Consider the following 24066-nt stretch of genomic DNA (forward strand, 5'->3'; position numbering starts at 1 on the left):
AAAACCAATAAACAATTTAAAAATTCAAACTTACCTTAAAACGATCGTTGCACAAATACAGAGTCTTCTTTAAAACCTGAAAAATAAATAAGTAAAAGCAAAAGCAAGCGAAAAAAGCAAGCAAAAGCAATATATACCTCTTCACAGATATGTGGTTTAAGCTATAGGTAAGCAAAAACCCAGAAACCTGCAATGAGGCGATCACTCCCCCTTGTGGCCAGACACTTGATCTTAGCCAAAAGGCCGAGAAGCGATACCGGAATAGACGCAGCCAAAGGGGGAGCCGGCGAAGGCGCTGGCTTTTGGGGTGGAGGCTAGCGGGCATTTAACTCTATACGTTCCCATTGTATAACCCAGAGGTAGAACGTTGAGCTAGCAGATCAGAAGTTCATGTTTTCTAAACCCATGCAGAAAACACACACACAAACTGTTGGGAAAAAGCAGTCATCGCTTAACCAAACAGAAACATGAAGTAAAGCTTCAGTTAATTTGCTTGCAGCTTGCAGATCCAATACGTCGATTGTAAAGGTAATGCCGGTAGATCGCATATACCTTAACTGTGTATGCTGCTCCACGCCTCCACGAGCTTCGGGAAACAGAGCGCAAAATTGTCATTATGGTCTTGGATTAACTGTGAAACATGCTTTGCCTTTCTTCTCAAATGTGTTTTCATAAATCTTACGCTGTCCGCTGCAGCTCAGTCGTCTAACTTCTGAAATTTACCAGGATGCGCATTTTTTCCTTGATGCAGGAACTGATCCACGCTCATGAGAGAGAGAGAGAGAGAGAGAGAGAGAGAGAGAGAGAGAGAATTTAGAATTTTCAAAAAACCTTTATTACAAATTAAAACATTTTCATAACCTCAAATCAGAAAAAACAAAGGGGAAAAAATATATATATAGTAACGGAAATAACAAAAAATAAGCCAACATAGGAGCAAAGACCAAATCATCTTCAATAACCAGACACAGAGCTCCTCCATAATACCAAATCAATTCAAAAGAAAGAAGATCATTCATTGCTGTTAAGTATCTAAAACCAATAAGGATTCTAGATTTAACTTATTTTAAAAACTGCTAATATATCATGGCTTCCAGGTCTGTCAACGTTGCTGTGGTTTTTCGACAGCTGTAATATGACGGGTAGAGTGAAAAAAAAATGTTTAAGTGTTTTGAACATCCCAATCTGTTCGTTTACTTAGTATTTTATTCATGTTTTCGAGTTAAAAAATAATTCTTAAATCAAGATACATTTACTTAATAAGCAAAGTGGCTTAGAATTTAAGTCTTGTTTACTGAAATAAATTCTAAAATGTAATAGGTTAAGGCTTAAAACAAGTAAAAATATCTGCCAGTGGGGTAAGAAAAATAAACCTAAATTGAGTTTATTATTGAATTAAGTTGAAACTAGAATTAAGTTTATTTTTCTTACCCCGCTGGCAGATATTTTTTACTTGTTTTAAATATAAACCTGTTGATTTTTATAATTTATTTCAATTATTACAAAGTATACGATCTGATTTTTTTAATCGCGGTGTTTGTTTTATTCCTCGTTTCTTTTCCATGCATTTGCTTTATTTATTTATTTTCTGCTTGTTGCATTTAAATGCACATTTGATTTGTTGCCACATTATTCTGTGTTAATGTATTTTTTAACATGTTTATCAACAAAAAGTGCGTTATTATAATTAATTATATAGCTGTGAAATATATACAAGAATTCCCAGCAAAAACAAAACGTTTTTATAACAATTTTCTATTACAATACATAATATCTTAAGCCACTTTGCTTACCAAGTAAATGTATCTCCATTTAAGAATTGTCAGATATTCACTAGAAAACAAGACAAAAACAGTAAGTAAGATATTCATTTACTTTTTTCTTTCAAACATGAATTTACAGACGGCTGGAAATTTTTAATAAAATAACTAGACATACCTATTCGGGTCTGCTCCCGTTTGCTGTGATGACGGGGGACTTAGTCCAAAGCACATTTTGAGGAATACTTACACATTTTACTTCTTATTTCTTTGAAATTAATTATTATTTATTTTTAATTACAAAGTATGCGATCTGATTTTTTTAATCGCGGTGTGTGTTTTATTCCTCGTTTCTTTAGCTCACACAACATTCTACCAAAAAACAGAAGATCATTTTCTACTAGATAACTCCATACACTATGGATTAAAAATGTCCCGACTGCGAACCTGATAAAACCCAGGTAAAAAGCAAATACAAATAAACCATTTTGATTTAGCAAAAGTTTACAAATAAATGCACTCCCTGCACACAACAAGCACGTCTAGTTACCATTCATTTTTTGCGTGATTTAAGTTTCGTCGCATACATTTTGGAAGGCACACGATAAAAACAAAATAAGGCTTTTAATGTATGCAGACTTCATTCTCCGTTGAGGGCTTATCAATCATAATAAACGCTGTTAACTCTTCTCATTGAATGGTCTAAATCCAATGCTGGTAAAGAAATCAAATGTGCATTTCAACGCAACAAGCAAGCCGTAAAGCAATGGATGCAGGCAAACAAACGAGGAATAGCACATACACCACGATTAGATCATCGGGTCTCATACTTTGGAATTAATAAGAAATAATTATTCAGTCTAAAGAAATAAGAAGTAAAATGTCTAAGTATTTCTCCAAATGTGCAGACTCATTACAATAAACGGGAGCAGACACGAATAGTTATGTATGTCTCGTTATTTTATTTAAAATTGACAGCTGTCTAACATATGATATATTTTGATAATACGAAATGCTAAAAAAATAATATAACACCAATCGACAATATATGTTATTGTTATTTTTACAAGTAAATTCATGTGTAGGAGAAAACAAAGCAGCTGTCAGTCCATACTATATTGAGTGGCCATCGTAGTGGTGCAACCTGAACGATGTTTTCCCTACTTCCGGTCAAAGGCGCCATTTTGTGAAATAGGCATATAGGTGACGCTGGAGCACGCGCGGCCATTGTCTCTGTTCAACAAAGCAAGTGTATATATACAAATACGCATATTTTTCCTCAATCAATCACCGAATACAAGGTGCAATTCGATGTCAACAAAATTTGTGACATCGAATGTGTATTGTGGATAAAAAATGGCCAGTGGGGTGGGACAATTTTTCTTGAATTAAGTGTTTATGGGAAAAGTTCACAAATTTTGTCTTACCCTGTAGGCAGATTTATTTGCTTGTTTTAAGCATAAAATAACAGGAGAAGAAATTGTGTAGGGGGAGCAGAGGGGTTTTTTTTTCGTTCAAAGAAAAGCAGCGTGGCACGAATGAATGTTTGGCTGAAATGCTATCGTAATTTCCCCCTTAATTTTCCTTACAAACATGAAACCAGAGAGAAGGGCCAGTTGGCATCGAATTGCACCTTGTATTCGGTGATTGATTGAGGAAAAATATGCGTATGTGTATATATACACTTGCTTTGTTGAACAGAGACAATGGCCGCGCGTGCTCCAGCGTCACCTATATGCCTATTTCACAAAATGGCGCCTTTGACCGGAAGTAGGGAAAACATCGTTCAGGTTGCACCACTACGATGGCCACTCAATATAGTTTGGACTGACAGCTGCTTTGTTTTCTCCTACACATGAATTTACTTGTAAAAATAACAATAACATATATTGTCGATTGGTGTTATATTATTTTTTTAGCATTTCGTATTATCAAAATATATCATATGTTAGACAGCTGTCAATTTTAAATAAAATAACGAGACATACATAACTATTCGTGTCTGCTCCCGTTTATTGTAATGAGTCTGCACATTTGGAGAAATACTCAGACATTTTACTTCTTATTTCTTTAGACTGAATAATTATTTCTTATTAATTCCAAAGTATGAGACCCGATGATCTAATCGTGGTGTATGTGCTATTCCTCGTTTGTTTGCCTGCATCCATTGCTTTACGGCTTGCTTGTTGCGTTGAAATGCACATTTGATTTCTTTACCAGCATTGGATTTAGACCATTCAATGAGAAGAGTTAACAGCGTTTATTATGATTGATAAGCCCTCAACGGAGAATGAAGTCTGCATACATTAAAAGCCTTATTTTGTTTTTATCGTGTGCCTTCCAAAATGTATGCGACGAAACTTAAATCACGCAAAAAATGAATGGTAACTAGACGTGCTTGTTGTGTGCAGGGAGTGCATTTATTTGTAAACTTTTGCTAAATCAAAATGGTTTATTTGTATTTGCTTTTTACCTGGGTTTTATCAGGTTCGCAGTCGGGACATTTTTAATCCATAGTGTATGGAGTTATCTAGTAGAAAATGATCTGCTGTTTTTTGGTAGAATGTTGTGTGAGCTAAAGAAACGAGGAATAAAACACACACCGCGATTAAAAAAAATCAGATCGCATACTTTGTAATTAAAAATAAATAATAATTAATTTCAAAGAAATAAGAAGTAAAATGTGTAAGTATTCCTCAAAATGTGCTTTGGACTAAGTCCCCCGTCATCACAGCAAACGGGAGCAGACCCGAATAGGTATGTCTAGTTATTTTATTAAAAATTTCCAGCCGTCTGTAAATTCATGTTTGAAAGAAAAAAGTAAATGAATATCTTACTTACTGTTTTTGTCTTGTTTTCTAGTGAATATCTGACAATTCTTAAATGGAGATACATTTACTTGGTAAGCAAAGTGGCTTAAGATATTATGTATTGTAATAGAAAATTGTTATAAAAACGTTTTGTTTTTGCTGGGAATTCTTGTATATATTTCACAGCTATATAATTAATTATAATAACGCACTTTTTGTTGATAAACATGTTAAAAAATACATTAACACAGAATAATGTGGCAACAAATCAAATGTGCATTTAAATGCAACAAGCAGAAAATAAATAAATAAAGCAAATGCATGGAAAAGAAACGAGGAATAAAACAAACACCGCGATTAAAAAAATCAGATCGCATACTTTGTAATTGAAAATAAATAATAATTAATTCCAAAGAAATAAGAAGTAAAATGTGTAAGTATTCCTCAAAATGTGCTTTGGACTAAGTCCCCGTCATCACAGCAAACGGGAGCAGACCCGAATAGGTATGTCTAGTTATTTTATTTAAAATTTCCAGCCGTCTGTAAATTCATGTTTGAAAGAAAAAAGTAAATGAATATCTTACTTACTGTTTTTGTCTTGTTTTCTTGTGAATATCTGACAATTCTTAAATGGAGATACATTTACTTGGTAAGCAAAGTGGCGTAAGATATTATGTATTGTAATAGAAAATTGTTATAAAAGCGTTTTGTGTTTGCTGGGAATTCACAGCCATATAATTAATTATAATAACGCACTTTTTGTTTATAAACATGTTAAAAAATACATTAACACAGAATAATGTGGCAACAAATCAAACGTGCATTTAAATGCAACAAGCAAAAATAAATAAATAAAGCAAATGCACGGAAAAGAAATGAGGAATAAAACAAACACCGCGATTAAAAAATCAGATCGTATACTTTGTAAAAATTGAAATAAATTATAAAAATCAACAGGTTTATATTTAAAACAAGTAAAAAATATCTGCCAGCGGGGTAAGAAAAATAAACTTAATTCTAGTTTCAACTTAATTCAATAATAAACTCAATTTAGGTTTATTTTTCTTACCCCACTGGCAGATATTTTTACTTGTTTTAAGCCTTAACCTATTACATTTTAGAATTTATTTCAGTAAACAAGACTTAAATTCTAAGCCACTTTGCTTATTAAGTAAATGTATCTTGATTTAAGAATTATTTTTTAACTCGAAAACATGAATAAAATACTAAGTAAACGAACAGATTGGGATGTTCAAAACACTTAAACATTTTTTTTTCACTCTACCCGTCATATTACAGCTGTCGAAAAACCACAGCAACGTTGACAGACCTGGAAGCCATGATATATTAGCAGTTTTTAAAATAAGTTAAATCTAGAATCCTTATTGGTTTTAGATACTTAAAAGCAATGAATGATCTTCTTTCTTTTGAATTGATTTGGTATTATGGAGGAGCTCTGTGTCTGGTTATTGAAGATGATTTGGTCTTTGCTCCTATGTTGGCTTATTTTTTGTTATTTCCGTTACTATATATATATATATTTTTTTCCCCTTTGTTTTTTCTGATTTGAGGTTATGAAAATGTTTTAATTTGTAATAAAGGTTTTTTGAAAATTCTAAATTCTCTCTCTCTCTCTCTCTCTCTCTCTCTCTCTCTCTCTCTCTCTCTCTCTCATGAGCGTGGATCAGTTCCTGCATCAAGGAAAAAATGCGCATCCTGGTAAATTTTAGAAGTTAGACGACTGAGCTGCAGCGGACAGCGTAAGATTTATGAAAACACATTTGAGAAGAAAGGCAAAGCATGTTTCACAGTTAATCCAAGACCATAATGACAATTTTGCGCTCTGTTTCCCGAAGCTCGTGGAGGCGTGGAGCAGCATACACAGTTAAGGTATGTGCGATCTACCGGCATTACCTTTACGATCGACGTATTGGATCTGCAAGCTGCAAGCAAATTAACTGAAGCTTTACTTCATGTTTCTGTTTGGTTAAGCGATGACTGCTTTTTCCCAACAGTTTGTGTGTGTGTTTTCTGCATGGGTTTAGAAAACATGAACTTCTGATCTGCTAGCTCAACGTTCTACCTCTGGGTTATACAATGAGAACGTATAGAGTTAAATGCCCGCTAGCCTCCACCCCAAAAGCCAGCGCCTTCGCCGGCTCCCCCTTTGGCTGCGTCTATTCCGGTATCGCTTCTCGGCCTTTTGGCTAAGATCAAGTGTAGTATCTGTTCTTATCAGTTTAATGTCTGATACGTCTCCTATCCGGGGACTATATGTTAAATGGATTTTTGACCTTCGGAAATGGAAGCGGAGCTTGCTCCTTCCACTCCCTGCATCAACATGGTATTGCAGTGTTTCCATGAATGGTGCGCTCCCCTTCTCGGGGACAAATAAGTCAAGTATAAAAAAAGAATTTGCTTCTTCTCTGCGTGAATGACGGTGTTTTTTCTAATCCGTGTGTTTTAAAATTGCTGTGTTTTCGTTGGCTTTATTGGTTTAACGAAAAGCTTGCGTGGAAATGAACACGCTGACAAAGAAATGTTTTTGTAATGTATTTAATTATTTTCTTTACAAGTTTGTGGTGGTGATCCGAGGACGAATTAAACATCCTCGACACAGCTGAAGGTGCAACAAAAGCGAAAGAGGCCGATTGGAATGTTAAAAACACCTGAAAACTTTTTTTCACTACCCTTCATACTACAGCTGTCGAAAAACCACAGCAACGTCGACAGACCTGGAGGCATAGCTGTACTTGTTTAACTCACAACGACAACGGGTAAGTCATTGAGCCCTGTGTTTTTATTTATCCACGTTCTAAAATTGCTATGCTTTCGTTGTTTCTTGATTGCTCTGTACATTTATTTGTTTCTATTCCACGTAAAGTTACTTTGTAATAACGAAACCATATATTTGAGTGCGCAATTTAAATCCATTTGATTTAAATTGTTTCACATATTTCACTCTACACGGTTCAACCGGGCTGGAAACGGAATAAAAATAGGGTAGATCTCGAAGAATGTTTGGTCTCAGACGTGGCTTCGTGCGCTTTCCACCTGGTCACACACAGTAATGAAATGTTAGTCGGATGGCCTTCGGGGGCGCCGTCGATGTGATCGGTCACAGGAAGATGCGTCCGTCTGGCCTCAAAGGGTGTCGCTCATACTTACCTGGCAGGGGAGACACCATGATCATGAAGGTGGTTCACCCAGGGCGAGGCTCAGCCATTGCACTCCGGTTGTGCTGACCCTTTGCGAATTCCCCAAATGTGGGAATCTCGACTGCAAAATTTCTGATAGTGGGGGACTGCGTTCGCGCTCTCCCCTGACCTTTGTGTTAAAAATAGATTCTTTTGTCCAAGAGACGTCTAACCACGGCCCAAGAATACATTAGTCATCAAAAAAGCGGCTGTTTAACGACTACATAATTTCTAATAGACAGCGAATATGTGTCTAGGCTAAAACAAGGCTTAATTTGGGCTGTCAGTGAAAATCTAATAGACGTTTGACCATTCCAAAAGAATAGACTAGCCATTGAATAGAACCACAATCAAACGGCTACATGTCTAAGAGACAGTCAACAAAATAATGCTTAGATGATTCTTTTCCTTCCAATATAAGAGGTTCTCGGGAATGGCAATCATCCAAACTAATAAATTATAAAGGCTTTTATAAGAAAATGACAACAGTTAAACAACATAGACAGCGTTGGGCAATACAAAATGCTAATAAATACAAGACAAATTGAAATATTGTACATCCATGTACATTAAACAAGCCAACAAATCTGCCAATGGGCTACGACAATTTTTCTTGAATTAAGTGTTTATATCTAGATTTGTTTCTTACCCCTTTGGCAGATTTATTTGCTTGTTTTAAGCCCAAATTCGCTTAAATTTTGAGTTTTTTTCTCCCTAAAGGCTAGGCTTATTTTCTTAGGGCATTTTGCTCATCAAAAAATGCATCTTATTTTAAGACTTTCTAGATATTTGTACAGTGAAAACAGTTCGAAATAACAAGTAAGAAATGATTTTTTGCAATGTATTCATTCATTCGCTACCCTTCATACTACAGCTGTCGAAAAACCACAGCAACGTCGACAGACCTGGAAGCGTAGCTGTATTTGTTTAACTCACAAAGACAACGGGTAAAGTATTTTCTTGATTACCTAAATGACTTGCTGTAAGAAAATAAGTTTAGGTTTAAGGGGGGGGAAATACAGTTTAAAGGGATATTTCAATTTATGATGATAATTCTGTCATCATTTACTCATGCATACAGGCTTACAACAACACGAGGATTAGTTTTTTTCTGAGTAACACAAAAGAAGGTATTTTGAGGAATGATGGTAAACCCACAGCAGATAGTCACCATTGACTTCCATAGTAGGAATAAAAAAAATATGATGGAATTTATTAGGTACCATCAACCGTGTGCTAACCATCACTTTGCAAAATATTTTCTTCATCATTTATCACGATACTTCCAAAATATTTTTTCCTACTAAGTCAATATTTCATTATTTGCTTTACAAGCTTAAAAATGATGGTGACATGATTCCATGGTAATCACAAACAGTTAAACAAGTAAAATAATCACCATTACTTTTAAAAGCATTTTGAAAATTGCTTGCTTATGCTGGGAGTAAAGGTATTTCACGCAGTGCGCATCCTCTTTAAAAGGTAATGTATGCTTCTTTTAAAGCTGACACATTTGCCACATTAAAATAACAGAAATGTGTACTGTTTAAACTTTTTGGGGCCGGTGTGTCTGTGTTCTTGGGGCACACATCTACATGTAAAAGCAGAATTGCTTATTAATCTTCTCTATTTCTTGTATAGGTCAATTATGAGTGGAGAACCGTTCACCAAATGAAGACCGCAGCCAGGTGACGGGATTCTGTGGTAATCGCAAACAGGTAAACCAGTTAAATAATCATCATTTATTGTTAAAATAATTTTGAAAATTGAAGTTCTGTGTGTTCTTATTGTACTTTATTTATTTCTGCAGGTAAGCACCATACCGTAAGCTTCATTCCCTTTATAACAGGTAAGGTTCATACTGTTTTATTCTTTTGTACTGTTTTATTCGTACTGTTTTAAATCATTCAGTAAATGCAAAGTTAAACTGATGTGTTTTTAATCTAGATTTAAAAGTGTCTACTGTTGAAGCACATCTGATCTCTTCTGAAAGCTGATAATAACTAAATGCTGATGCACCTTGTTTTGAGTGAACCCTTGTTTTTTCTAAATGACCTGATCCTATTGATCCGAGTAATCGGTTTCATATTCGATTACTATATCTGTCATGTATTTCGGCCCGTAGCCATGAAGTGGTTTTTAAACAAGTAACAGTACTTTTTTAATCCATTGTCCATTGCAATAATCGGCCCTGCTGGTGATGAAAGCATGAACAAGTTTCTCTAAGTCCTGTCTTGAGACAAAACCTCCAATTCTGGCAATATTTCTGAGATGGTAGTAAAAGCAGAATTCCTTATTATTTTTCTCTATCTCAGGCTCTATGGCATATATGTCATGATTTTATTTGTCTATTTATATGTCTATTTACAAGGACTGCCTTGGCCAAATGTTATTGTTAATTAATATTGAAGCAGTTATTTAACATATTTCCTTTGAGTAGTGATTTGTGTAATGATCCATATATCTATTTTTATGTATATTTTTAACTTAGGAATGTGATTTTAAAGCACATATTTGTTATTGTATGACACCTCTCATGTTATGAAAGTAAAAAATAAATGTATTTTCTGATGTCTTGCATTTCTGTTTTTAAACTGTTAATCCTTATCAAGTGCTATACATTAGAAAGTGGATAAATAACAAAAATGTCACTCCTGACAGCTGATAAATTAATCGTTCTTTATAGCACCACTGAGGTGAGCACTTTTCAAGGCAAGATTCTTTATAGAACCGTATAAAAAGGTTCTATATAGTACCAAAAAAACGGGTTCTGCTATGGTTACAAGCTGAAGAACCCTTATTTGTTACTATTTAGGAGCATTTGTCTTTAGAGTGTTGCGTAGGTTCGAAACTTTCAAACTTTTAACCAAAAAAAAAAAAGGGTCACACGGTTTTATTTGTGGTGTGGACATGAACACGCTGCAGGCATTGAAATGTAATTTGTAATTTATTGTCTCATTTCATATTTAACAAATAGGAAGCAAGGTGCTATTCAATCAGTTTAACTAAACAACTGGTGTTCCTCAATTTTGGGGCCTATGTTGTTCAGTATATCAGTTTTGTTCAGTTTTGTATGTGCATGCAAAAAGCATTCAGCGAGCAAATTAACTGAAGCTTTACCTTCGTGTTTCTTTTTGTATGAGTGATAACTGTTTCTGTATGTATTTGTATGGTTTTTTTACAAGTATAGAGTGAAATACACACGGTGAGTAATGAACGCAGACCTTCAGTGCCGGACCTCTGACCCGCTAACCTCCATCCCGACAGCCAGCGCCTTCTCCGGATGCCATTGCGGTATCGCTTCTCGGCTTTTTGTGTAAGATCGAGTGGACACCGGGGACTACACGTTTAAATGGATTTTTGACCTTCGGCTATGGAAGCGAGGCTTGCTACGTCCACTCCGTGCATCGACTCTGGCGTTTTCCGGGGACAAATAAGGTGAGTTTAAAACCAGAGTTTGCTTCTTTTGTGCGTGGTTGCCAGTTTGTTTGCCAATCCGTGGTCCATAATAAGTTCCGCTTCGTGGTTTCTCCATCGCTCAGTACTTTTCTGTGTTTCTATTTTACGTAAAGCTAACACCAAAACGATTGTGGAAAGCGCTATATAGATTGTTCTCAAAGAAAAAACGAGAAACAAACCCATGTGAATATGGGTCAAATTATCTAGGCGGAGCACTTCGTTCAAAGAAAAACGCAACAGAATTGTTTGCGTTGAACAAAGACAATGGTGCGTGCAGACATCGAATGTGTATTGTGGATAAAAAATGGCCAGTGGGGTGGGACAATTTTTCTTGAATTAAGTGTTTATGGGAAAAGTTCACAAATTTTGTCTTACCCTGTAGGCAGATTTATTTGCTTGTTTTAAGCATAAAATAACAGGAGAAGAAATTGTGTAGGGGGAGCAGAGGGGGTTTTTTTCGTTCAAAGAAAAGCAGCGTGGCACGAATGAATGTTTGGCTGAAATGCTATCGTAATTTCCCCCTTAATTTTCCTTACAAACATGAAACCAGAGAGAAGGGCCAGTTGGCATCGAATTGCACCTTGTATTCGGTGATTGATTGAGGAAAAATATGCGTATGTGTATATATACACTTGCTTTGTTGAACAGAGACAATGGCCGCGCGTGCTCCAGCGTCACCTATATGCCTATTTCACAAAATGGCGCCTTTGACCGGAAGTAGGGAAAACATCGTTCAGGTTGCACCACTACGATGGCCACTCAATATAGTATGGACTGACAGCTGCTTTGTTTTCTCCTACACATGAATTTACTTGTAAAAATAACAATAACATATATTGTCGATTGGTGTTATATTATTTTTTTAGCATTTCGTATTATCAAAATATATCATATGTTAGACAGCTGTCAATTTTAAATAAAATAACGAGACATACATAACTATTCGTGTCTGCTCCCGTTTATTGTAATGAGTCTGCACATTTGGAGAAATACTCAGACATTTTACTTCTTATTTCTTTAGACTGAATAATTATTTCTTATTAATTCCAAAGTATGAGACCCGATGATCTAATCGTGGTGTATGTGCTATTCCTCGTTTGTTTGCCTGCATCCATTGCTTTACGGCTTGCTTGTTGCGTTGAAATGCACATTTGATTTCTTTACCAGCATTGGATTTAGACCATTCAATGAGAAGAGTTAACAGCGTTTATTATGATTGATAAGCCCTCAACGGAGAATGAAGTCTGCATACATTAAAAGCCTTATTTTGTTTTTATCGTGTGCCTTCCAAAATGTATGCGACGAAACTTAAATCACGCAAAAAATGAATGGTAACTAGACGTGCTTGTTGTGTGCAGGGAGTGCATTTATTTGTAAACTTTTGCTAAATCAAAATGGTTTATTTGTATTTGCTTTTTACCTGGGTTTTATCAGGTTCGCAGTCGGGACATTTTTAATCCATAGTGTATGGAGTTATCTAGTAGAAAATGATCTGCTGTTTTTTGGTAGAATGTTGTGTGAGCTAAAGAAACGAGGAATAAAACACACACCGCGATTAAAAAAAATCAGATCGCATACTTTGTAATTAAAAATAAATAATAATTAATTTCAAAGAAATAAGAAGTAAAATGTGTAAGTATTCCTCAAAATGTGCTTTGGACTAAGTCCCCCGTCATCACAGCAAACGGGAGCAGACCCGAATAGGTATGTCTAGTTATTTTATTAAAAATTTCCACCCGTCTGTAAATTCATGTTTGAAAGAAAAAAGTAAATGAATATCTTACTTACTGTTTTTGTCTTGTTTTCTAGTGAATATCTGACAATTCTTAAATGGAGATACATTTACTTGGTAAGCAAAGTGGCTTAAGATATTATGTATTGTAATAGAAAATTGTTATAAAAACGTTTTGTTTTTGCTGGGAATTCTTGTATATATTTCACAGCTATATAATTAATTATAATAACGCACTTTTTGTTGATAAACATGTTAAAAAATACATTAACACAGAATAATGTGGCAACAAATCAAATGTGCATTTAAATGCAACAAGCAGAAAATAAATAAATAAAGCAAATGCATGGAAAAGAAACGAGGAATAAAACAAACACCGCGATTAAAAAAATCAGATCGCATACTTTGTAATTGAAAATAAATAATAATTAATTCCAAAGAAATAAGAAGTAAAATGTGTAAGTATTCCTCAAAATGTGCTTTGGACTAAGTCCCCGTCATCACAGCAAACGGGAGCAGACCCGAATAGGTATGTCTAGTTATTTTATTTAAAATTTCCAGCCGTCTGTAAATTCATGTTTGAAAGAAAAAAGTAAATGAATATCTTACTTACTGTTTTTGTCTTGTTTTCTTGTGAATATCTGACAATTCTTAAATGGAGATACATTTACTTGGTAAGCAAAGTGGCGTAAGATATTATGTATTGTAATAGAAAATTGTTATAAAAGCGTTTTGTGTTTGCTGGGAATTCACAGCCATATAATTAATTATAATAACGCACTTTTTGTTTATAAACATGTTAAAAAATACATTAACACAGAATAATGTGGCAACAAATCAAACGTGCATTTAAATGCAACAAGCAAAAATAAATAAATAAAGCAAATGCACGGAAAAGAAATGAGGAATAAAACAAACACCGCGATTAAAAAATCAGATCGTATACTTTGTAATAATTGAAATAAATTATAAAAATCAACAGGTTTATATTTAAAACAAGTAAAAAATATCTGCCAGCGGGGTAAGAAAAATAAACTTAATTCTAGTTTCAACTTAATTCAATAATAAACTCAATTTAGGTTTATTTTTCTTACCCCACTGGCAGATATTTTTACTTGTTTTAAGCCTTAACCTATTACATTTTAGAATTTATTTCAGTAAACAAGACTTAAATTCTAAGCCACTTTGCTTATTAAGTAAATGTATCTTGATTTAAGAATTATTTTTTAACTCGAAAACATGAATAAAATACTAAGTAAACGAACAGATTGGGATGTTCAAAACACTTAAACATTTTTTTTTTCACTCTACCCGTCATATTACAGCTGTCGAAAAACCACAGCAACGTTGACAGACCTGGAAGCCATGATATATTAGCAGTTTTTAAAATAAGTTAAATCTAGAATCCTTATTGGTTTTAGATACTTAAAAGCAATGAATGATCTTCTTTCTTTTGAATTGATTTGGTATTATGGAGGAGCTCTGTGTCTGGTTATTGAAGATGATTTGGTCTTTGCTCCTATGTTGGCTTATTTTTTGTTATTTCCGTTACTATATATATATATTTTTTTTCCCCTTTGTTTTTTCTGATTTGAGGTTATGAAAATGTTTTAATTTGTAATAAAGGTTTTTTGAAAATTCTAAATTCTCTCTCTCTCTCTCTCTCTCTCTCTCTCTCTCTCTCTCATGAGCGTGGATCAGTTCCTGCATCAAGGAAAAAATGCGCATCCTGGTAAATTTTAGAAGTTAGACGACTGAGCTGCAGCGGACAGCGTAAGATTTATGAAAACACATTTGAGAAGAAAGGCAAAGCATGTTTCACAGTTAATCCAAGACCATAATGACAATTTTGCGCTCTGTTTCCCGAAGCTCGTGGAGGCGTGGAGCAGCATACACAGTTAAGGTATGTGCGATCTACCGGCATTACCTTTACGATCGACGTATTGGATCTGCAAGCTGCAAGCAAATTAACTGAAGCTTTACTTCATGTTTCTGTTTGGTTAAGCGATGACTGCTTTTTCCCAACAGTTTGTGTGTGTGTTTTCTGCATGGGTTTAGAAAACATGAACTTCTGATCTGCTAGCTCAACGTTCTACCTCTGGGTTATACAATGAGAACGTATAGAGTTAAATGCCCGCTAGCCTCCACCCCAAAAGCCAGCGCCTTCGCCGGCTCCCCCTTTGGCTGCGTCTATTCCGGTATCGCTTCTCGGCCTTTTGGCTAAGATCAAGTGTAGTATCTGTTCTTATCAGTTTAATGTCTGATACGTCTCCTATCCGGGGACTATATGTTAAATGGATTTTTGACCTTCGGAAATGGAAGCGGAGCTTGCTCCTTCCACTCCATGCATCAACATGGTATTGCAGTGTTTCCATGAATGGTGCGCTCCCCTTCTCGGGGACAAATAAGTCAAGTATAAAAAAAGAATTTGCTTCTTCTGTGCGTGAATGACGGTGTTTTTTCTAATCCGTGTGTTTTAAAATTGCTGTGTTTTCGTTGGCTTTATTGGTTTAACGAAAAGCTTGCGTGGAAATGAACACGCTGACAAAGAAATGTTTTTGTAATGTATTTAATTATTTTCTTTACAAGTTTGTGGTGGTGATCCGAGGACGAATTAAACATCCTCGACACAGCTGAAGGTGCAACAAAAGCGAAAGAGGCCGATTGGAATGTTAAAAACACCTGAAAACTTTTTTTCACTACCCTTCATACTACAGCTGTCGAAAAACCACAGCAACGTCGACAGACCTGGAGGCATAGCTGTACTTGTTTAACTCACAACGACAACGGGTAAGTCATTGAGCCCTGTGTTTTTATTTATCCACGTTCTAAAATTGCTATGCTTTCGTTGTTTCTTGATTGCTCTGTACATTTATTTGTTTCTATTCCACGTAAAGTTACTTTGTAATAACGAAACCATATATTTGAATGCGCAATTTAAATCCATTTGATTTAAATTGTTTCACATATTTCACTCTACACGGTTCAACCGGGCTGGAAACGGAATAAAAATAGGGTAGATCTCGAAGAATGTTTGGTCTCAGACGTGGCTTCGTGCGCTTTCCACCTGGTCACACACAGTAATGAAATGTTAGTCGGATGGCCTTCGGGGGCGCCGTCGATGTGATCGGTCACAGGAAGATGCGTCCGTCTGGCCTCAAAGGGTGTCGCTCATACTTACCTGGCAGGGGAGACACCATGATCATGAAGGTGGTTCACCCAGGGCGAGGCTCAGCCATTGCACTCCGGTTGTGCTGACCCTTTGCGAATTCCCCAAATGTGGGAATCTCGACTGCAAAATTTCTGATAGTGGGGGACTGCGTTCGCGCTCTCCCCTGACCTTTGTGTTAAAAATAGATTCTTTTGTCCAAGAGACGTCTAACCACGGCCCAAGAATACATTAGTCATCAAAAAAGCGGCTATTTAACGACTACATAATTTCAAATAGACAGCGAATATGTGTCTAGGCTAAAACAAGGCTTAATTTGGGCTGTCAGTGAAAATCTAATAGACGTTTGACCATTCCAAAAGAATAGACTAGCCATTGAATAGAACCACAATCAAACGGCTACATGTCTAAGAGACAGTCAACAAAATAATGCTTAGATGATTCTTTTCCTTCCAATATAAGAGGTTCTCGGGAATGGCAATCATCCAAACTAATAAATTATAAAGGCTTTTATAAGAAAATGACAACAGTTAAACAACATAGACAGCGTTGGGCAATACAAAATGCTAATAAATACAAGACAAATTGAAATATTGTACATCCATGTACATTAAACAAGCCAACAAATCTGCCAATGGGCTACGACAATTTTTCTTGAATTAAGTGTTTATATCTAGATTTGTTTCTTACCCTTTGGCAGATTTATTTGCTTGTTTTAAGCCCAAATTCGCTTAAATTTTGAGTTTTTTTCTCCCTAAAGGCTAGGCTTATTTTCTTAGGGCATTTTGCTCATCAAAAAATGCATCTTATTTTAAGACTTTCTAGATATTTGTACAGTGAAAACAGTTCGAAATAACAAGTAAGAAATGATTTTTTGCAATGTATTCATTCATTCGCTACCCTTCATACTACAGCTGTCGAAAAACCACAGCAACGTCGACAGACCTGGAAGCGTAGCTGTATTTGTTTAACTCACAAAGACAACGGGTAAAGTATTTTCTTGATTACCTAAATGACTTGCTGTAAGAAAATAAGTTTAGGTTTAAGGGGGGGAAATACAGTTTAAAGGGATATTTCAATTTATGATGATAATTCTGTCATCATTTACTCATGCATACAGGCTTACAACAACACGAGGATTAGTTTTTTTCTGAGTAACACAAAAGAAGGTATTTTGAGGAATGATGGTAAACCCACAGCAGATAGTCACCATTGACTTCCATAGTAGGAATAAAAAAAATATGATGGAATTTATTAGGTACCATCAACCGTGTGCTAACCATCACTTTGCAAAATATTTTCTTCATCATTTATCACGATACTTCCAAAATATTTTTTCCTACTAAGTCAATATTTCATTATTTGCTTTACAAGCTTAAAAATGATGGTGACATGATTCCATGGTAATCACAAACAGTTAAACAAGTAAAATAATCACCATTACTTTTAAAAGCATTTTGAAAATTGCTTGCTTATGCTGGGAGTAAAGGTATTTCACGCAGTGCGCATCCTCTTTAAAAGGTAATGTATGCTTCTTTTAAAGCTGACACATTTGCCACATTAAAATAACAGAAATGTGTACTGTTTAAACTTTTTGGGGCCGGTGTGTCTGTGTTCTTGGGGCACACATCTACATGTAAAAGCAGAATTGCTTATTATTCTTCTCTATTTCTTGTATAGGTCAATTATGAGTGGAGAACCGTTCACCAAATGAAGACCGCAGCCAGGTGACGGGATTCTGTGGTAATCGCAAACAGGTAAACCAGTTAAATAATCATCATTTATTGTTAAAATAATTTTGAAAATTGAAGTTCTGTGTGTTCTTATTGTACTTTATTTATTTCTGCAGGTAAGCACCATACCGTAAGCTTCATTCCCTTTATAACAGGTAAGGTTCATACTGTTTTATTCTTTTGTACTGTTTTATTCGTACTGTTTTAAATCATTCAGTAAATGCAAAGTTAAACTGATGTGTTTTTAATCTAGATTTAAAAGTGTCTACTGTTGAAGCACATCTGATCTCTTCTGAAAGCTGATAATAACTAAATGCTGATGCACCTTGTTTTGAGTGAACCCTTGTTTTTTCTAAATGACCTGATCCTATTGATCCGAGTAATCGGTTTCATATTCGATTAGCATATCTGTCATGTATTTCGGCCCGTAGCCATGAAGTGGTTTTTAAACAAGTAACAGTACTTTTTTAATCCATTGTCCATTGCAATAATCGGCCCTGCTGGTGATGAAAGCATGAACAAGTTTCTCTAAGTCCTGTCTTGAGACAAAACCTCCAATTCTGGCAATATTTCTGAGATGGTAGTAAAAGCAGAATTCCTTATTATTTTTCTCTATCTCAGGCTCTATGGCATATATGTCATGATTTTATTTGTCTATTTATATGTCTATTTACAAGGACTGCCTTGGCCAAATGTTATTGTTAATTAATATTGAAGCAGTTATTTAACATATTTCCTTTGAGTAGTGATTTGTGTAATGATCCATATATCTATTTTTATGTATATTTTTAACTTAGGAATGTGATTTTAAAGCACATATTTGTTATTGTATGACACCTCTCATGTTATGAAAGTAAAAAATAAATGTATTTTCTGATGTCTTGCATTTCTGTTTTTAAACTGTTAATCCTTATCAAGTGCTATACATTAGAAAGTGGATAAATAACAAAAATGTCACTCCTGACAGCTGATAAATTAATCGTTCTTTATAGCACCACTGAGGTAAGCACTTTTCAAGGCAAGATTCTTTATAGAACCGTATAAAAAGGTTCTATATAGTACCAAAAAAACGGGTTCTGCTATGGTTACAAGCTGAAGAACCCTTATTTGTTACTATTTAGGAGCATTTGTCTTTAGAGTGTTGCGTAGGTTCGAAACTTTCAAACTTTTAACCAAAAAAAAAAAAGGGTCACACGGTTTTATTTGTGGTGTGGACATGAACACGCTGCAGGCATTGAAATGTAATTTGTAATTTATTGTCTCATTTCATATTTAACAAATAGGAAGCAAAGTGCTATTCAATCAGTTTAACTAAACAACTGGTGTTCCTCAATTTTGGGGCCTATGTTGTTCAGTATATCAGTTTTGTTCAGTTTTGTATGTGCATGCAAAAAGCATTCAGCGAGCAAATTAACTGAAGCTTTACCTTCGTGTTTCTTTTTGTATGAGTGATAACTGTTTCTGTATGTATTTGTATGGTTTTTTTACAAGTATAGAGTGAAATACACACGGTGAGTAATGAACGCAGACCTTCAGTGCCGGACCTCTGACCCGCTAACCTCCATCCCGACAGCCAGCGCCTTCTCCGGATGCCATTGCGGTATCGCTTCTCGGCTTTTTGTGTAAGATCGAGTGGACACCGGGGACTACACGTTTAAATGGATTTTTGACCTTCGGCTATGGAAGCGAGGCTTGCTACGTCCACTCCGTGCATCGACTCTGGCGTTTTCCGGGGACAAATAAGGTGAGTTTAAAACCAGAGTTTGCTTCTTTTGTGCGTGGTTGCCAGTTTGTTTGCCAATCCGTGGTCCATAATAAGTTCCGCTTCGTGGTTTCTCCATCGCTCAGTACTTTTCTGTGTTTCTATTTTATGTAAAGCTAACACCAAAACGATTGTGGAAAGCGCTATATAGATTGTTCTCAAAGAAAAAACGAGAAACAAACCCATGTGAATATGGGTCAAATTATCTAGGCGGAGCACTTCGTTCAAAGAAAAACGCAACAGAATTGTTTGCGTTGAACAAAGACAATGGTGCGTGCAGACATCGAATGTGTATTGTGGATAAAAAATGGCCAGTGGGGTGGGACAATTTTTCTTGAATTAAGTGTTTATGGGAAAAGTTCACAAATTTTGTCTTACCCTGTAGGCAGATTTATTTGCTTGTTTTAAGCATAAAATAACAGGAGAAGAAATTGTGTAGGGGGAGCAGAGGGGTTTTTTTTCATTCAAAGAAAAGCAGCGTGGCACGAATGAATGTTTGGCTGAAATGCTATCGTAATTTCCCCCTTAATTTTCCTTACAAACATGAAACCAGAGAGAAGGGCCAGTTGGCATCGAATTGCACCTTGTATTCGGTGATTGATTGAGGAAAAATATGCGTATGTGTATATATAAACTTGCTTTGTTGAACAGAGACAATGGCCGCGCGTGCTCCAGCGTCACCTATATGCCTATTTCACAAAATGGCGCCTTTGACCGGAAGTAGGGAAAACATCGTTCAGGTTGCACCACTACGATGGCCACTCAATATAGTATGGACTGACAGCTGCTTTGTTTTCTCCTACACATGAATTTACTTGTAAAAATAACAATAACATATATTGTCGATTGGTGTTATATTATTTTTTTAGCATTTCGTATTATCAAAATATATCATATGTTAGACAGCTGTCAATTTTAAATAAAATAACGAGACATACATAACTATTCGTGTCTGCTCCCGTTTATTGTAATGAGTCTGCACATTTGGAGAAATACTCAGACATTTTACTTCTTATTTCTTTAGACTGAATAATTATTTCTTATTAATTCCAAAGTATGAGACCCGATGATCTAATCGTGGTGTATGTGCTATTCCTCGTTTGTTTGCCTGCATCCATTGCTTTACGGCTTGCTTGTTGCGTTGAAATGCACATTTGATTTCTTTACCAGCATTGGATTTAGACCATTCAATGAGAAGAGTTAACAGCGTTTATTATGATTGATAAGCCCTCAACGGAGAATGAAGTCTGCATACATTAAAAGCCTTATTTTGTTTTTATCGTGTGCCTTCCAAAATGTATGCGACGAAACTTAAATCACGCAAAAAATGAATGGTAACTAGACGTGCTTGTTGTGTGCAGGGAGTGCATTTATTTGTAAACTTTTGCTAAATCAAAATGGTTTATTTGTATTTGCTTTTTACCTGGGTTTTATCAGGTTCGCAGTCGGGACATTTTTAATCCATAGTGTATGGAGTTATCTAGTAGAAAATGATCTGCTGTTTTTTGGTAGAATGTTGTGTGAGCTAAAGAAACGAGGAATAAAACACACACCGCGATTAAAAAAAAATCAGATCGCATACTTTGTAATTAAAAATAAATAATAATTAATTTCAAAGAAATAAGAAGTAAAATGTGTAAGTATTCCTCAAAATGTGCTTTGGACTAAGTCCCCCGTCATCACAGCAAACGGGAGCAGACCCGAATAGGTATGTCTAGTTATTTTATTAAAAATTTCCAGCCGTCTGTAAATTCATGTTTGAAAGAAAAAAGTAAATGAATATCTTACTTACTGTTTTTGTCTTGTTTTCTAGTGAATATCTGACAATTCTTAAATGGAGATACATTTACTTGGTAAGCAAAGTGGCTTAAGATATTATGTATTGTAATAGAAAATTGTTATAAAAACGTTTTGTTTTTGCTGGGAATTCTTGTATATATTTCACAGCTATATAATTAATTATAATAACGCACTTTTTGTTGATAAACATGTTAAAAACTACATTAACACAGAATAATGTGGCAACAAATCAAATGTGCATTTAAATGCAACAAGCAGAAAATAAATAAATAAAGCAAATGCATGGAAAAGAAACGAGGAATAAAACAAACACCGCGATTAAAAAAATCAGATCGCATACTTTGTAATTGAAAATAAATAATAATTAATTCCAAAGAAATAAGAAGTAAAATGTGTAAGTATTCCTCAAAATGTGCTTTGGACTAAGTCCCCGTCATCACAGCAAACGGGAGCAGACCCGAATAGGTATGTCTAGTTATTTTATTTAAAATTTCCAGCCGTCTGTAAATTCATGTTTGAAAGAAAAAAGTAAATGAATATCTTACTTACTGTTTTTGTCTTGTTTTCTTGTGAATATCTGACAATTCTTAAATGGAGATACATTTACTTGGTAAGCAAAGTGGCGTAAGATATTATGTATTGTAATAGAAAATTGTTATAAAAGCGTTTTGTGTTTGCTGGGAATTCACAGCCATATAATTAATTATAATAACGCACTTTTTGTTTATAAACATGTTAAAAAATACATTAACACAGAATAATGTGGCAACAAATCAAACGTGCATTTAAATGCAACAAGCAAAAATAAATAAATAAAGCAAATGCACGGAAAAGAAACGAGGAATAAAACAAACACCGCGATTAAAAAATCAGATCGTATACTTTGTAATAATTGAAATAAATTATAAAAATCAACAGGTTTATATTTAAAACAAGTAAAAAATATCTGCCAGCGGGGTAAGAAAAATAAACTTAATTCTAGTTTCAACTTAATTCAATAATAAACTCAATTTAGGTTTATTTTTCTTACCCCACTGGCAGATATTTTTACTTGTTTTAAGCCTTAACCTATTACATTTTAGAATTTATTTCAGTAAACAAGACTTAAATTCTAAGCCACTTTGCTTATTAAGTAAATGTATCTTGATTTAAGAATTATTTTTTAACTCGAAAACATGAATAAAATACTAAGTAAACAAACAGATTGGGATGTTCAAAACACTTAAACATTTTTTTTTTCACTCTACCCGTCATATTACAGCTGTCGAAAAACCACAGCAACGTTGACAGACCTGGAAGCCATGATATATTAGCAGTTTTTAAAATAAGTTAAATCTAGAATCCTTATTGGTTTTAGATACTTAAAAGCAATGAATGATCTTCTTTCTTTTGAATTGATTTGGTATTATGGAGGAGCTCTGTGTCTGGTTATTGAAGATGATTTGGTCTTTGCTCCTATGTTGGCTTATTTTTTGTTATTTCCGTTACTATATATATATATTTTTTTTCCCCTTTGTTTTTTCTGATTTGAGGTTATGAAAATGTTTTAATTTGTAATAAAGGTTTTTTGAAAATTCTAAATTCTCTCTCTCTCTCTCTCTCATGAGCGTGGATCAGTTCCTGCATCAAGGAAAAAATGCGCATCCTGGTAAATTTTAGAAGTTAGACGACTGAGCTGCAGCGGACAGCGTAAGATTTATGAAAACACATTTGAGAAGAAAGGCAAAGCATGTTTCACAGTTAATCCAAGACCATAATGACAATTTTGCGCTCTGTTTCCCGAAGCTCGTGGAGGCGTGGAGCAGCATACACAGTTAAGGTATGTGCGATCTACCGGCATTACCTTTACGATCGACGTATTGGATCTGCAAGCTGCAAGCAAATTAACTGAAGCTTTACTTCATGTTTCTGTTTGGTTAAGCGATGACTGCTTTTTCCCAACAGTTTGTGTGTGTGTTTTCTGCATGGGTTTAGAAAACATGAACTTCTGATCTGCTAGCTCAACGTTCTACCTCTGGGTTATACAATGAGAACGTATAGAGTTAAATGCCCGCTAGCCTCCACCCCAAAAGCCAGCGCCTTCGCCGGCTCCCCCTTTGGCTGCGTCTATTCCGGTATCGCTTCTCGGCCTTTTGGCTAAGATCAAGTGTAGTATCTGTTCTTATCAGTTTAATGTCTGATACGTCTCCTATCCGGGGACTATATGTTAAATGGATTTTTGACCTTCGGAAATGGAAGCGGAGCTTGCTCCTTCCACTCCATGCATCAACATGGTATTGCAGTGTTTCCATGAATGGTGCGCTCCCCTTCTCGGGGACAAATAAGTCAAGTATAAAAAAAGAATTTGCTTCTTCTGTGCGTGAATGACGGTGTTTTTTCTAATCCGTGTGTTTTAAAATTGCTGTGTTTTCGTTGGCTTTATTGGTTTAACGAAAAGCTTGCGTGGAAATGAACACGCTGACAAAGAAATGTTTTTGTAATGTATTTAATTATTTTCTTTACAAGTTTGTGGTGGTGATCCGAGGACGAATTAAACATCCTCGACACAGCTGAAGGTGCAACAAAAGCGAAAGAGGCCGATTGGAATGTTAAAAACACCTGAAAACTTTTTTTCACTACCCTTCATACTACAGCTGTCGAAAAA

At 35.2% G+C, this 24066-nt stretch overlaps 5 non-coding genes across 5 annotated transcripts; all 5 read left to right on the forward strand.

The window, feature by feature from the left end:
• The first annotated feature begins 6757 nt into the window (after nt 1-6757).
• Nucleotides 6758-6948, forward strand: LOC135753214 (U2 spliceosomal RNA). Its single transcript, XR_010533522.1, has one exon. It is a non-coding gene; the product is annotated as a U2 spliceosomal RNA (small nuclear RNA).
• A 782-nt stretch (nt 6949-7730) lies between these two features.
• Nucleotides 7731-7895, forward strand: LOC135753171 (U1 spliceosomal RNA). Its single transcript, XR_010533479.1, has one exon. It is a non-coding gene; the product is annotated as a U1 spliceosomal RNA (small nuclear RNA).
• Nucleotides 7896-15158: 7263 nt separating this feature from the next.
• Nucleotides 15159-15349, forward strand: LOC135753196 (U2 spliceosomal RNA). Its single transcript, XR_010533504.1, has one exon. It is a non-coding gene; the product is annotated as a U2 spliceosomal RNA (small nuclear RNA).
• Nucleotides 15350-16131: 782 nt separating this feature from the next.
• On the forward strand, nt 16132-16296 carry LOC135753172 (U1 spliceosomal RNA). The gene has a single exon (XR_010533480.1). It is a non-coding gene; the product is annotated as a U1 spliceosomal RNA (small nuclear RNA).
• A 7242-nt stretch (nt 16297-23538) lies between these two features.
• Nucleotides 23539-23729, forward strand: LOC135753197 (U2 spliceosomal RNA). The gene has a single exon (XR_010533505.1). It is a non-coding gene; the product is annotated as a U2 spliceosomal RNA (small nuclear RNA).
• Nucleotides 23730-24066: the final 337 nt, after the last annotated feature.

Source organism: Paramisgurnus dabryanus, chromosome 18 (genome assembly GCF_030506205.2).
Source record: "Paramisgurnus dabryanus chromosome 18, PD_genome_1.1, whole genome shotgun sequence".
Classification (NCBI taxonomy): Eukaryota; Metazoa; Chordata; class Actinopteri; order Cypriniformes; family Cobitidae; genus Paramisgurnus; species Paramisgurnus dabryanus.